This window comes from Diabrotica virgifera, chromosome 5, assembly GCF_917563875.1.
Source record: "Diabrotica virgifera virgifera chromosome 5, PGI_DIABVI_V3a".
NCBI classification, from domain to species: domain Eukaryota; kingdom Metazoa; phylum Arthropoda; class Insecta; order Coleoptera; family Chrysomelidae; genus Diabrotica; species Diabrotica virgifera.
The window spans coordinates 116,955,375-116,971,419 of record NC_065447.1 but is presented as its reverse complement, the minus strand read 5'-3'; positions in this window follow the sequence as shown (position 1 = coordinate 116,971,419).

Genomic DNA, 16,045 nt, shown 5'->3' with positions numbered 1-16,045 from the left:
ATGCATAATTTTAGGTTTATTTTTGAAAATACACATTCATGTAGGACATCATTAATTTCGATCGTGAATAACTGGCTAAATATCAATTTACCGAAAAAGTCGTGTATAACATTTTTTACTCAGAATTGAAATGTCTATCGATTTCTGCGGTTATTTTGAGGTTAAATATTTCCACCTACGAGAAGGGGTGGTACCCACCCCCAGAGCAAAAGCACACATCGGCACAATATCACTTTTTGAAGTTATACTTCTTTAGGCGCGATTGAGATTGAGGGTGAATTTACATTGATCTGCGCGCATGCGCACACCGACAGTATGGTATTAGTCGTTATACGGGCTCTGATTGGGTGTTGAAATGATCTGTCAATAATAAATAATTGTTCAATATAAAGGTAAACAAATGTATAATATATTAGTTTTATTGTTGTGAGGACAGAAACAAAAAAGTTTATAATTGTGGTGACATTTAAATAGTTTTTAAAAGCAACAGGTACGTAATAATTATAAATGTATCATAGGTACCTACCTATTTGACCCTACCAAAATACATAGTACCTATGTAATACTTTTATTTACATAATTTGATTACCATCAAAATTTCTATCAATGATCACCTAACATATTGTTTTCTTACTCTATGTTTTGTTGTATTTTTTCAATTCTAAATCATTTCAATTCAAAATCAAAATAATTTAATTTAATTCAAAAATGTCAAAACTTAATCCGTTTAGTTAGTCGATCCTCGCACATAATGAAACATTGCCTCCGTGGCGAAGCGTTTAAGGCGAATGAACCCCAATATACCAACCGCGCTGATAGCTGGTTCGAATCCCAATAAAAACTTTTATTTTTTTATTTTTTTTATACATTTTATGATTGTAAGTATATTTATTATATAATTTTATTTTCAGAAAATACGTATTTAGTTAAAAAAATTTCCGACAATTAATGTTCAGAAATCATTTGTGGCATTTTTAATGTGTTTGTGTGTGTTTTATTCTTTTATTATTTTAATTTTTGGCACTGTTTTAATAAAAATGTTTGAGAAGTAGTAAGTATAAATTAGTTTAATATTTAAATAAAATATAAATAAAAAGTATATTAATTTCGCTTTAATCATATAATAGAAGTATAACTTCTTCTTCTTCTTTGAGTGCCTCTCCTATCGGAGATTGGATATCATTAGGGCGATTCTAATTTTATTTACTGCTGTTTTGAACAATTCGTTAGTGGTACAGCCAAACCACTCTCTCAAATTTCTCATCCAGGACATACTTCTACGGCCTGGATTTCTTCGTCCTTGGATTTTTCCTTGCATTATGTTTTGTAGGAATGTGTACTTTTGTCCCCTCATCAGGTGGCCTAAGTATTCAAGTTTTCTCTTTTTTATATTCAGTAGAACTTCTGGCTTGTTATTTATTCTGCGTATTACTTCTCATTTGTAATTTTATCCACCCAACTTATTCTTAGTATACGGCGGTAGCACAACATCTCAAAGCTTTCAAGATTTTTAATATTCCTCTGTTTAAGAGTCCATGACTCAACACCGTAGAGCAAAGTACTGAATACATAGCATTTTAACATTCTAGTTCGTAGATGAATACTAATATCACGATTACAAAATAATTTTTTCATTTTTATAAAAGTAGACCTGGCAATTTCAATACGTCTTTTTATCTCGTGATTTTGGTCACCTGTTTCATTGATAAGGGTTCCCAAGTATTTGTATTCGTTTACTTTTTCAAGTTGGGTACCGTTTATTGTGATACTAGTGTCATTTATTGGATTCTTACTGAAGGTCATATATTTGGTTTTTTTGACGTTCATCCTTATGCCGTAGTTATTACATATCTCATTCATACTTTCAACTAGATGTTGTAGACCTTCCGCTGTTCTTGCCATTATCACAGTATCGTCAGCATATCGAATGTTATTGATAACTTCTCTATTGACTATTATCCCTTCGTTTGCATATGAGAGAGCTTCTTGGCATATTTGTTCGCTGTAGATATTAACCTTCGGAGTACGGAGATTATTTGACTTACTTAGATTACGAAGATGGGTCAAGCGTGACCCATTCTCATTTTATATATAAGGATGTTTTATATAGTCAGTATTAATAAACAGTATATTTAATTCAACAAAAAACAAACAAACATAACAATTATAATCCTAAATTATTGTATTTAAATTTGTTAAGATGGTTTCCCATGGGTATATACTAGTTCGCTCCGGCGGCCAGATTTTAATACCTTACAGAAAACGGGCGTAGGTAAATTCGCTCCGGCCATATATTTGAATACGTATACCCGTAAACAGAGACGGCTGCGATTTACGTGTACCTACAAACATATTAAAAATATTTTTAGAAATCCGAAGACCGGGTCAGGAGTGACCCGGCATCATAGATGTTACGTAGAGGGAAAACTGTAATTTGCGTGTTCACGAATTATATACGAAAAAATAGATTGAAACAAATAAGGAGAACTTACGATCAATCGGATTTGTAAAAAAATTATTTCATAAAATATTAAGAAATAAGTGAATTTCGGGTCACGCTTGACCCAGTCTTCGTACTCCGAAGGTTAAACACGAGCGGTGACAATATACAACCCTGTCGTACCCCTCTACGTATTTCTATTTCGTCCGATGTTTGGTCTTCTATTTTTATATTAGCTCGCTGATTCCAGTACAGATTTAATATTATTTGTATGTCTCTGGTGTCAATGTTCTTACTCTCCAGGATTTCTTTGAGTTTACTGTGGCGTACTTTGTCAAAGGCCTTTTCAAAGTCTATAAAGCAGGCGTGTACCTCTTGGTTAACATCTAGGCATCTCTGTGTTAGAACGTTCAGGGCAAAGAGAGCATCCCTTGTACCTAATCCTTTTCTGAATCCCATCTGTGTATCGTTAATATCGATGTCTAGTTTTTGATAGATTCGGTTGTGGATGATTCTAAGAAATATTTTAAGCAGGTGACTCATCAAGGAGATTGTTCGATGATCTGAACATTGCACTGCCTTAGTTTTCTTCGGTATGGTGACAAACGTAGACAGCAACCATTATTGTGGTATTATACCAGTACTGTATATTGTATTGAATATATGCAATATTATGGTTACGGATTGAACATTCAAAAGCTTCAGCAGTTCTGTAGGGATTTCATCAGGTCCGTTTGCTTTTCCATTTTTAGCGTTTCTTATTGCGTATTCTACTTCTTCTTTCAATATGTCTGGCCCAGTTGCATTGATTATCTGAGTTAAGTTGTTTCTATCGTCTTCAAATAATTCATTCAGGTATTCTGTCCATCTTTTTATTTTATTCTCTAGATCTACAATAAGGTTTCCATTTTGTCTTTAAGTTTACCTATTTGGCATTTCTTTATGCTTCCTGTTATCTCTTTTACTTTTTTGTGCATATTGAACGCATCGTACTTTTTCTCATAGGTTTCCATTTCTTCACACTGTTCTTTAATCCACGCCTCTTTGGCTTCTTTTATTCTCTTTTTTATGTGTTTGTTTATTTTTTTGTATTTGTCTAGGTAATTCTTCATATTTCTTCTTTGTTCCATCAAGTCTAGTATGTCCTGTGTCATTCACCCCTTGTTCTTTGTTGTCGTCTTTGTCAGATGTTTCTTTCCTGCTGTGTGTATAGCTGTATTTATGTACTTTAATTTTTGGTTAACGTTATCTGTATCGTTAATTTGTTGTTGCACTGAACTGAGGTTTTCATTTATTTCTTCTCCTGTTTCTTGTTGTATATTTTTGTTTCTAAGTTTAACTAAATCTAGTGTCTTTCTTTGTGGTCTCCTTATCTTTTTTGGTCTCGCCTCTATCACAGTAACTACCGGATTATGATCTGAGCCTATATCAGCTCCTGGGTACGTCTTAGTACATTTAACAGCATTACGATACCTCTTTGCTATCAGAATGTAGTCTATTTGATTTCTCACTATTTTTTCTTTGGTATGTTGTGGAGATGTCCATGTATATAATCGCCGAGGAGGTAATTTAAAAGGGGTGTTTGTTATTACGAAGTCTTCGCTCTGGCAAAATTGAATCAATCGATCTCCTCTGTCGTTTCTGTTTCCAAGTCCATAGTTTCCTACATGTTCTCCTACCTTACCTTGACCGACCTTGGCATTAAGATCGCCCATTATTATGTTAATGTGTTGCTTTTTTATTGCTTTCATCATTTCTTCTAAGTCGTTGTAGAATTGTTCTATTTCATCGTCATCTTTATCTGCTGTTGGTGCATAGGCTTGAATAAGATTTATTAAGTTATGTCTTTCTTTAATTTGTATTAATATTAAGCGTTCTGAGTAAGGAGTACAGGAAATAAGAGAATTTTTCCATTTCTTTGATTCCAACTCCGTACCGATGGTTGTTGTTGTCGATTCCGGAGTAATAAAATACGCCATCATTTCGTGTGGAACATTTCCCGGATCCTGGCCATTATGTATCGCTGATTCCTAAAACATCGATGTTTAGTCTATTCATTTCTTGTTCAACATTATCCAGTTTTCCTGCAGAGAACAAACTTCTCACATTACACGTTGCAACTCTTAAAGTTGTTGGTTTCTGCATTTTTGTACAAGGATTTTGCAAGTTTACGACCGAGTGAGCCTTGTAGTCTTGTGCTTTTCTTTCTCTGCCGGATCTTGGTATCCGATTCCCATGATCAGTAGAGTTTCCACTATTTTTGGTGTACACCGTAATGACTTAACTAGGGGCACTCTATGAGTCTTTAATGCAGTGGTTCCCCGTTGCCTTCTGCATCCTTCCACCGTTGACCATCCTTGGTTCATCCGCCTTCGAGACCGATTTCTCGATCTCAGGATAAAAGAGTGCCCTTCCACATACTAGCTCATCCGCCCGAAGCCGTTGGCCAGTAAGTGGTGGGATTGCATATACCGGCAATCATTCGGTAGATTTCACCATATCTGGTTACCCTCACTTAGTTTAGCCTGCAGGCCAATGCAGTTGCCCGGAATGTGGCACGAGGAGCCATAAATGAGAGTTGGATGTCTTATGGGGACCAGTTATCAAGAACCATCTCCCGTCCATGACGCTCGATGTGGCCGTTCCGATAGAAAGGTACTACCCCTATAATACAGCCCATACATCCCAACTCCAATAACTTCTTACGTGCGTACAAAGTACACACACATTCTTTTTTCTTTGACACATTATCTATATGTATGCCAAATTTCAAGTCAATCCAAGAGGTTCTTTAAAATTTACCGCAAAAACCGTCAAAGAATGTACTATACTGCCGTCCGTTAGCTAAAACATCACTAAGCCACACAGACCGATTTTGAGATATGAGCAAAAAAGAGGGGAAAATTTTCAAGACATTGCTACTTTAAAACTATTTATCGTAGAAGTATGTATGTTACTTCGAAAGGACCGTGTTTTAATTCTCTTCCAATTAAATAGAGTTTCAAACAAAATTTACTTATTTTATGGTATAAAAAAACAATAGAAGTGGTTTTAGCTGTGTCATTTATTATTTATTACATATGAAAACCTTTACTAAAACATCCCTAACCGTACTTTAATGACGTTGTAGTTTAGTATTTTGGAACAAATGTTTGATGCAATTTTTACATAACTAAATTATCAATAATTCCGACACTATAATATCGCTACGGTATTTAATGACGTTATAGTTAAGGTTTTGATTTAATTTTTAAAACAAAACCTTGTCTAAAACATCACTAAAGGTGTTTAATTGTTTATTGGCTAAAATAGTTTACTCCAGTAGCCATTTTTTATATTATATGCTTAACTAAAACATAACTTATTTGATAACCTTTCTTTAATAGCGATGTTTTAGCTAAGTAATAATGCCTTAGATTTGAAGCAATACAGCTAAATGTCTTTAACCAACAAAATAAAACGGCAAAATTTGGACAAGAAACATTTATTATTATTAAAGAAATGAAAAAGGTATAAAAACAAAGTAGCACTCATAGGCCAAATAAAAAATCGAACAAAAAATAAAACTTATCAAATGAATATCAAATTTTTAGATGAAAAGAATGTAATTATTTATGTACTTAATTTCGTAGACTGGTCTAAGAAAAATAACAAAACACATAAGGGACGGGCGCATAGGATAGATTGAGTGGATATGATGGATAAGATTTTGATGAGACATACAGTAGGAAAAATGAAAGAATACGCATGAACGAACATATAAAACACGCTGTATTTTCCTGTCACCGTGTCACACAAAAAAAATTTTGTGTGACACGGTGACAGGAAAATACAGCGTGTTTTATATGTTCGTTCATGGGTATTCTTTCATTTTTCCTACTATATTTCGCGTGAATCCGAAAGCACTAATAATAGTACTAACATCGCGAATGGATTGAGTGTCCGCAGTCATATAAACCCAAATAAACAACAAATAGTACTAATACTTGTTTCATGAATCAGGAACTAGATTTATTTTTAAATGTCGTATTTTAAAACATTGTTATCCGTCCTGTCCGCCCATCTCCCAATCATAGAAATTGTTTCTCTTTTAATATTATCATTAACAATATTTAAAAGTTATCAACGTTAACATAAATCTAGTTTCATTCCCTCTTCGTCATCAGTTTTTGTTGGTAATGTTTTCCAAAATGTCAATTTATGTGGCGGTACTATAGGCGTTTATTTGTCAATTGACGTAGTTTTTCGGTTAAGTTCAACGCTTTTTGGAGAAGTGCGAAATGTGAGAATCATACAACTTGGATTTTTTAAATATCTGTCAGTCATAAATTCCAGATATATAAAATCTTCATTAAAATTATTTTTATATAGTAACCCAAATTTTTTTTTTTTTTTTTATGCTTTATTTAACAATCAGAATACATTAGCATCCTATAAGTTAAAGTGTTGGCTTAGGAGCTGGGCCCCTCATTGGCGTGAAGGGACTCCCTCCAATGAAGGAGTCCTAGATAGTCTTCATGTCAGCTGGCCATAATCTCTTCAACCTTCTGGCAATTGGAGCTTGTACTAGCGGCTGTAATACTGCGTTGGGGTGTGTTTCCATTTTCTCGTGGTGTTTGTTGTACCTATCTTTAATGACATCTGTGATGAATGGAACCTTCAGATCTTCATGTAATGTTAAATTCGACACGAACCAAGGTGCATCTGTGATCATGCGTAGTATTTTTGACTGGCTCCTTTGCATGATAGCAATATTAGATTTGCTTGCACATCCCCAGACTTCGATACCATACATCCATATTGGTTTGATTATGGTGTTGTATATCAGCAGTTTATTTTCCAAACTTAGTTTAGATTTTCTACCTATCAACCAGTAGAGTTCTTTGACTTTCATGTCTATTTGTTTTCTCTTCTTTGTTATGTGCACTTTCCAAGTAAGTTTAGAGTCTAGATGTATGCCGAGGTATTTGGAAGAGTTGTTTTTAGCAATAATTTTGTTATTTATGTATAGTGATGGACACTGATCTTTTCTTGTAGTAAAGTTGACATGGACGGATTTAGCCTCATTTATCTTAATTTTCCATTTTTTTACCCAATTTTCTAGGTTTGCTAAGTCATTTTGTAGGATGTTGGAAGCTTCTACTGGATCTTGGTGAATTGCTAAGATGACGGTGTCATCCGCAAAGGTTCCTATGACAGTGTGTGGAGACGTAGGAATATCTGATGTGAATAATACATATAGAATGGGACCCAGGACACTGCCTTGCGGAACTCCGGCCTTGATTGGGAATTTTTGCGAATATTCATCATTCACTTTTACAAGAAACTGTCTGTCGTGAAGATATGATTCGAGCAGTCGATAGAAGGATAGTGGAAAGATTTTAGATATTTTGTATAAAAGTCCATCATGCCAAACCTTGTCAAAGGCTTGGCTAACATCCAAGAATACTGAGGGGCAGTATTGTTTTTGTTCTATTGCTAAATTTATTGAATGTGTTATTCTGTGTATTTGCTGAACTGTTGAGTGGCCTTGTCGAAAACCAAATTGGTGTGATGGAATCCAATCCTCAGGGAGTACTTCCTTATTTATTCTTTGAAGTATGAGCCTTTCTAGTAGTTTTGACATAACTGGCAATAAGCTGATTGGCCGATAAGATGAAACTTCGTTTGGGTTTTTGCCTGCCTTCAGTATTAAAATTATTTCTGCTGTTTTGAGTTGCGTCGGCCAGTAGTTTAGTCTCAGGATAGCATTGAAAATGTACATCATGAGTATGACTCCTCTGCGTGGCAGTTCTTTTAACATTTTGGAGGTTATTTTATCGATCCCTGGAGATTTTCTTGGATTTAGGAAGTTTAGTTCATTTTGAACTTCCTTTACAGAAAGTTGTTTGGTTGCGGGTATGTTGTTTGGGATATTTGAGAGATGTCTAGCTATTTCGTCATCAACTACATCACAGTTCGGTGTGAATACATTGGATAAGTATGCACCAAATAGTGAAGCCTTTTCTTTATCGCTTCTTGCCCATATAGCTGCAGGATTGCTGGAGTCACGTACAGGAGAATTCTGCATTTGAGGCTTGTTTTTGAATTTGCATGGTTTCCAGATGGAGTTATCACTTCGGTTAAGACCCTTCAAATATTCATTAAATGAACATTCACGCAATTCTTTAATTTTTGCTTTTAGTCGACTACTGGCTCGGTTGTACACTGTTCTGTCAACAGGGGCTTGCGTGCGTTGTAATCTAGCTCTTGCTTTTCGTTTTAGAGCTATGAGTTCCTTCACTTCTTTAGGTACAGAAATGTCTTTCTTTTGGATGGTGGGACGAGGAGTGGCTTGTTGTACTGATTCTATTAGGAGGTCATTAAAAGCTGTGATCGCCCCTTCGATTTCATTGGGTTCCTTTAGTCTGATGTCGAGTTTTACTTTTTCTTCAATTCTGGTACGATATTCTTCCCATTTGGTTTTCTTATTATGTAGTCTTGTGGGAGTTTTTCTATGTAACGCTGCTGTTCCTATTGAAGCTATTATCGGAGAGTGGTCAGAAGAAAGATCATAGCTTGGTATTACGTCTAAGTAAGGAGCTGGTAACCCATTTGTCACAAAAAAGTCAAGCAAGTCAGGAGTTTTAGCAGGATCAGTTGGCCAGTAAGTTGGAGTTCCTGTTGACAGGTATGCGTAATGCTTCTCTTGAATCACTGATGCCAATTCTCTACCTTTGGTTGTTGTAAGCCTAGACCCCCATAAAATGTGTTTGCTATTGTAATCACCGCCCGCAATAAATTTGGATCCTAGTGTATCGAAAAAATCACTGAAATGTTCCTTTTTTATGTTGTGTCGTGGTGGACAGTAGACGGCGGCAACTTTTAGATTATATGAGTCCATGCAGACGTTGACAGTTGTGGCTTGTAGAAAATTTTCAGCATATTTTGGCATTTCATGGTGCTTTATTGTGTTTTTTATTAGGATAGCAGTACCAGCATGTGCAGTGTTGTCTGGGTGATTGCTGTGATATGTTGTGTAATGTGGAATGTAAAAGTAGGATCTGTCAGTGAAGTGTGTTTCGCTGATGAGAAGCAGGTCTATGGAATTGTGTTTTAGAAATATTTCAACTTCTTGTTTGTGATGTAGAATGCCGTTGGCATTCCACAGTGCTATTCTAATGAACTTAATGAATTTTATTTATTAACGTAGTAAGCATATTCATCACCATGGTGTTTTGATGAATAAGTTGCTGAAACATGGCTTTGAATTCGTCTAAGAATCTATGTAGCATATCTGTTGTGGTGTCACATTGATTCTGCTGAGTATAATTGTTGGATGCTACATTTGCATAGGTCACATTATTTCTTACCGGCGTTGTTGTTGGCTTGGTGGTAAGATTAGGATGGGCATTTGGGCAACCCTGACTGCTGACTGGCTGTACATTTTGCCTATTATTTTGATTATTAGGGCGTCTCATTATGTTGTGATAGTAGCTACAACCTTTATAGTTGGCTGTATGGGCACCTCCACAAAGTGCACATGTTGCTGGAGTGTTCCTTGTTTTTGTGCAGGTTGATGTACTATGGGCTCCCCCACACTTAACGCAGACAAAAGGTTTATAACAGTAACCCTTGGTGTGTCCATATTGTTGGCATCGCGTGCATTGAGCTGGTCCATAGTTAGGTTTTGGAGGTTCTACCTGTATGATTAAATTTTGCATTTTTTGTATTTTATATACGTCTTTGTTATTTACCGCAGGCTCTAAATCCACAAAGAACAGATTAAGAGGCTCCTTAGTTCTTTTGTCCTTGGCATTGAGGATATTTCTGACTTGATGGCCTTTTGCGTTGAGTTCTTTCACTATTTCTTTTGTATCCATAGTGTGGTGAAGGTGTCTGATCACTACTCGGAATGCACGTTCTTCTTTGAGTTGGTATGTGTGGTGTACAATTTTTTTCTCACGCATATACGTTACTAGATGCCTGTAAGACTCAACAGTATCACTAATTATTTTAATTGTATTATCTGCAAGTGTTTTTGTACTGTAGTGCACATCATCAATGGCATCTCTTAAACTTAGTATCATTTTCTGGTAATCTGTTACTCCGTACACAAATATTGGAGGAGGTTTTATAGTTTTAGCTTCGGTGATATCTATTTGTTGGTCTGTTTGACTCTCTTCTACAGTTTCTTCTACAGGAAGCTGACTATATCTATTGCTTATATCTATGTCGGAGTTTTGTGAGTTGCTTCTTCTGATCTTCCTTCTTTTTGTATTCGTTACTTGTTGCCATTCGTTCTCGTTGGCTGCGTGTTGTTCTAGCTGCTCATCGTCACTTGTAGAGGACAATCTGTGATAATATTTCTGACTGGTTGATGGTATATGTTGTGATTTTTGGATCATTGGTACCTGATGTATGTAATTTTGTTGATTAATTGGTACCTGCTGAGTGGAATTTGCTTGAGAAGCATCAAAATGTTGTTGAGATAAACAAGAATTATTATTATTCAATGCTGCTTGAGTTATTGGTTGAGAATTAATAAATTGTTGTACTTGCATATTTGTATCTGCTACACCCTGTATGTTGGTTTGCGAAACTGGCTGGCTATAAGAATCTCCAGGTCCATTACTAGCTGGTAACACATTCATGTTTTTATTTCACTTAAATTAGCACTGGGTTCAAAAACTCATTAAATTTCAATGTAAATGAAAATAAATATTTCATTAATTGTTTTTAAATTGTAGGTATCGGTTTTTAACAAAAATTCCGGTTCGAAATTTTTATCGTGGCGTACGTTGCTTGATGATTAAGGTAATACATCCGCACAGCACGAGAGGCGATTCGGTACTGTAGTAACCCAAATGAATTTCGTTTTAAAACAAACATGTTTCATATTTTATAAGTAACCTCTTGGGTTACTTTTTTGTATACGCCTCTCACTTATCAAATTTGGAACATTAACAAAATTTTGTGGTGAAATAGATTTGACTATCACTTTGGAGTTATTTATCGAAGCAACTGCGTCTTCGAAATCAACTGCAGTGGAGCAAAAGTTTGATTGTAAGTAATTAAACGTGGACAAAAGATTATACTTTTAAAGGTTTCTAATCTTGGTAGCATTATGATCTTTTTTAAATCTGAAGATATATAAAATACATTGTCACTTTGAGCCAGATTTTTATGCTTAGTATACAACTCCCTGGCTTGTGTATACTTAAGGCGATGTTTTCGAAATTCGACACAAGGATTGCAATCTACTACAGTATTACAATCATGTGATGTTTGCTATTTATGTAAATTAAAAGACTCACACATTTCGCACTCCTCATTACCAAGTCGAGTGAATGAAATATTCAAAGTTTTGAGTTGTTTGCGATAAACCTCATAGAACATATTTTATTTTCTTCTGGATATTTTGAACAGAAATCTTTGTACATAGAAGTTATATTGATATCGCTCGGTAAAGTATCGCATCAATCGGATTTGTAGCATCAAGTGACCACAATATCGCGTCGTTATTTTTTTTATAGCCCAAGGTAGTCAAAAAAAAATATTTTACACACGTCAATAACAGATCCACTTCTTTTCTTCTTAAACGCAAAACATCTTTTCGGCTTTCTTTTAGGTTCACTTGTGTATTTTCTTTTCGGAACTGCTACAGCCACTTGAGACATAACAAAAACTCTTCGCTGTTTAAGAGACAAACTCCAAAAATCAGAGTTTAACTGTGCTCTATCTTGTTTAGTAAATTGCTCAGTATTCTAATTGATTCTTAGCTCTCGTCTCTTTAATCCGTTCACCTAGGCCAGTGTCATACTTCTTTCGTTTCTGTGGTTGGACATCAAGTTCACTTCTCCCCGTACCAGTGCTTTTCGTTTGCATAGTGTTACTGTTTTTGTTTTTATTAGACCAATCTACAGTGTGTCTTCTTGGCTCTTTTTTTTTCCATTTTCAATGCATCTTAGTTCTCGAAAATCTGTCGTAACACGTCTTTTTTTATGTTTATTTGACGATAGTGAATTACGGAATGTATGAGATGGTAAATATTTGGTGAGTGTAGCTGTATAAGTAGAAGGCTCGGTTAAATTTGTAGGAAAAGTTCGTAATTGACTTTTCTTCTTTGGCAATTTTCGGTGCGAAGGAATGTTTTCTGACAAATTTAAATCGTCTGACTCTTCGCTTGAATCCGGAATATAATCTTCGTCAAGAACTGAGTTGTCTGAATTAAAATCTAATATATTAGGGCATAATGATGGTGTTGTATTATTATCAGGGTGAAAAGAATTATGTTGGATAGAATCAGGTACATTACCAGAAGGAAAATCATCTGCTGCCATTTCTTCATTACAAAACATATCAGTGTTTTCTAATGATACGCTGGGAGAGGCTTTGTTTAGCATAGTAATTTCATTTATCAAATTTCGGGATTGGTAAGATGTTAAACTATTTTGAGTCTCACTAAATTTGTTGAAAACTGCCGACGTCATGGAATATGGTCGAGCATACAAATTGTTTACAAATTCTGTTTTCTGTTCGCATCTTAAAGTAATCCGAACTTGGTATTTGTGACGTTACCATATCTTATATGAGTTGAGATCGCCGGGAAATTTTAGAACTGCAAAAAACGAAAAATTACATTTACTAGGAATAATAATAGGTATTATTGGAATAGGATTAGAAAACAAGTTAATATATTTCTTAAACAACATAAACCGTCATACACACAAACACACTATCATGGAAACATACAAAATATACAATCTTTCATCTTGTACAGTACAAGTCGTAATTAAGATTCCATTAACTTTTAAGCGCATTTGTTAAAAATTTTAGTAATAATAACAAGGAGGAACTTACCAAGAAATTTTCTTAGCAATATTGATGATTTGGCGTGAAATAGCCTGTTCACCAAAAGCGCGTGACGTACTTTCTCCGACCAACAATAGAACAATACTGACAGATTGACACTGACGATATACGATATGACATAATATGACCGCAGTGTAGAACAGTTGAGACGGTGAGTGGGAGGTCGCCTAGTGATGTTTTAGCGTAGTATTGTTACTTAAAGGTGTTTTAGTTATGGAACTTCTAGGAGATTATTTATCGCAAAACACGCTAAGGGCGGTTAGTGATGTTTAAGTTTAACATCGTACAGCAATATTTTAAATGTTCCTTAGCTTTAATATCGTTAAGAAATTTTATCGATATTTTAGTGTAGTAATTGTGTATAACGGGTTTTTAGTTAAGTATTGTTTCGCGATGTAGTGAAATAAACCTTGACTAAAAAAAAGTTAAAGTATGTTAACGGTCTTATAGTTGTATAACTTTGGGCAACGTGGTTTTAGCTAGGTAGCTTAAATGAAAATTTAAACAAAATACTATTATTGAAGGCGGTTCCTGATGTTTTAGTTAAGTAATGTGGATAAACGTAGTTTAAGCTGTGTAAAGTTAAAATTTTGTTGTAGATAACGATGTTTTTGCTTATGCTATCTTTGAAACTACAAAACTTAGAAATACGAATCCAGGACAGATCGATAGAGAATTTTTTTTATATAGTGTGGCATCTATAACTCAAAATCGGCCTATGGTGGCTTAGCGATGTTTTAGCTAACGGACGGCAGTATACGTCTACTACCCAATGAATAGGTCTCGTTTATAAAAAGACATAAAGTGTGTAACACAAAAATTATTCAATAGTTTATAGTCCAGGGCGCATCTGTTTTGAGATGGACGTTGAGAGGTGACTCAAATTTTTTTTGCAGAAATTGCTTGAATATAACTCAAATAATAATATTTGAGTTGTCCTCCCTCTCAAAAAGGTCCGGAACATTGTTTAAATAATCAAAATGTCAAAAATTGAACGAAAAATTCGATTTTTTTCTTGGTTTTTTGATTATAACTTTAAAAGTATTCATTTCTGAGAAAAGTTGTGCTGACATAAAAGTTTCGTAATTAAATTTTCGACAATATAGAATTGGTTAAAAATTTAAAAAATAGTCACCCTAGTTGCAAAATAGCAATAATTGCGAAAAAAACCATACAAAAACAAGTATTCGCATTTTACGTTTTTCAACCATTTATTCCACACTTAGGACCTTCATATTTCACCCAGAAAAACTTTATGATACAGTAAAACAATACTGTAAATTTCATTAAGATCGGTTCAACAGATTTTGCAAAATAAATTTTGAAATCCAGCTTTCGCAAAAAAAATTCATTTTTTCAAAATGTTACAGGACTAAAAATAAAGCAGATAGCAAGTTGAATTTTTTTTTGCTTATAGAAGTGTACTGTACCTTTCATTTACAATTTTCAAAATTAAAATTGCTTAATTACCACGGCGTCAGAAAATTTTTGAAATAAACAATAATTTTTGGTGCTACGCGCAGGACAGCGGTGTTCGTTTCACATAAGTTGATTTCCACCAAAATTTCTTCCAATCTTTATCTAATATATTATTTTCTTACTCTATATTTTGTTGTATTTTAATATTTTAATTCCACAAAAATTAAACTAATTTTATTATTGTTTGTGAAATATTGTTTAAACAATTGCATATATTTAAAAATAATAAACTTTTATTATTTAAGTTAAAATATATGAACAAAGAAAGTTTTTGCTAATAAAAGTGTTATTTCAAAGGATAGAGCATGTGTTTTTATTTTGCAATAAACAAATTTATTTATTTATATCGAAATGTAATAAAAATTAAAATGTATCAATCAATATCAAAGGTCATTGGAATGCCCAATCAGAGCAAACTATCCGCTGTCCTGCGCGTAGCACCAATAATTAATGTTTATTTAAAAAAATTCCTGACGCCGTGGTGTTAATCTATTTTAATTATGCAAAATTGCAAATGAACGGTACAGTACACTTCTATAAGCAAAAAAATTTTCAACTTGCTATCTGCTTTATTTTTAGTCCTGTAACATATTAAAAAATAAATTTTTTTTACGAAAGCAGTATTGCAAAATTTATTTTGCAAAATCTATTGAACCTACCTTAATGAAATTTACAGCATTATTTTACTGTATCATAAAGTTTTTCACGGTGAAATATGAAGGTCCTAAGTTTAGCATAAATGGATGAAAAACGTAAAATGCGAATACTTGTTTTTGTATGTTTTTTTCACAATTATTTCTATTTTGCAACAAGGGTGACTATTTTTTAAATTTATAACCAATTATATTTTGTAGGAAATTTAATGACGCAACTTTTATGTCAGTACAACGTTTCTCGGAAATGAATACTTTTAAAGTTATAATCAAAAACCAAGAAAAATATCGAATTTTTTCTTTAATTTTTTGACATTTTGATTATTTAAACAATGTTCCGGGCCTTTTTGAGAGAGAGGATAACCCAAATATTATTATATGAGTTATTTTCAAGCAATTTCTGCAAAAAAATTTGAGTCACCTCTCAACGTCCAAATGTACTAATATTTTTACAGATGCGCCCTGGTCTATTAGATTAGATTGTTTAATTTTGCAAATAAGCTATAGTGTTTACAAGTAAAAATTATATTTTATAGTTTTATTATTATTTTTCATTTCCTTGTGTCTTGTGATTCGTGGATTATATGCACTTTTTTTTGTTTAATTTCTAATAATTGAA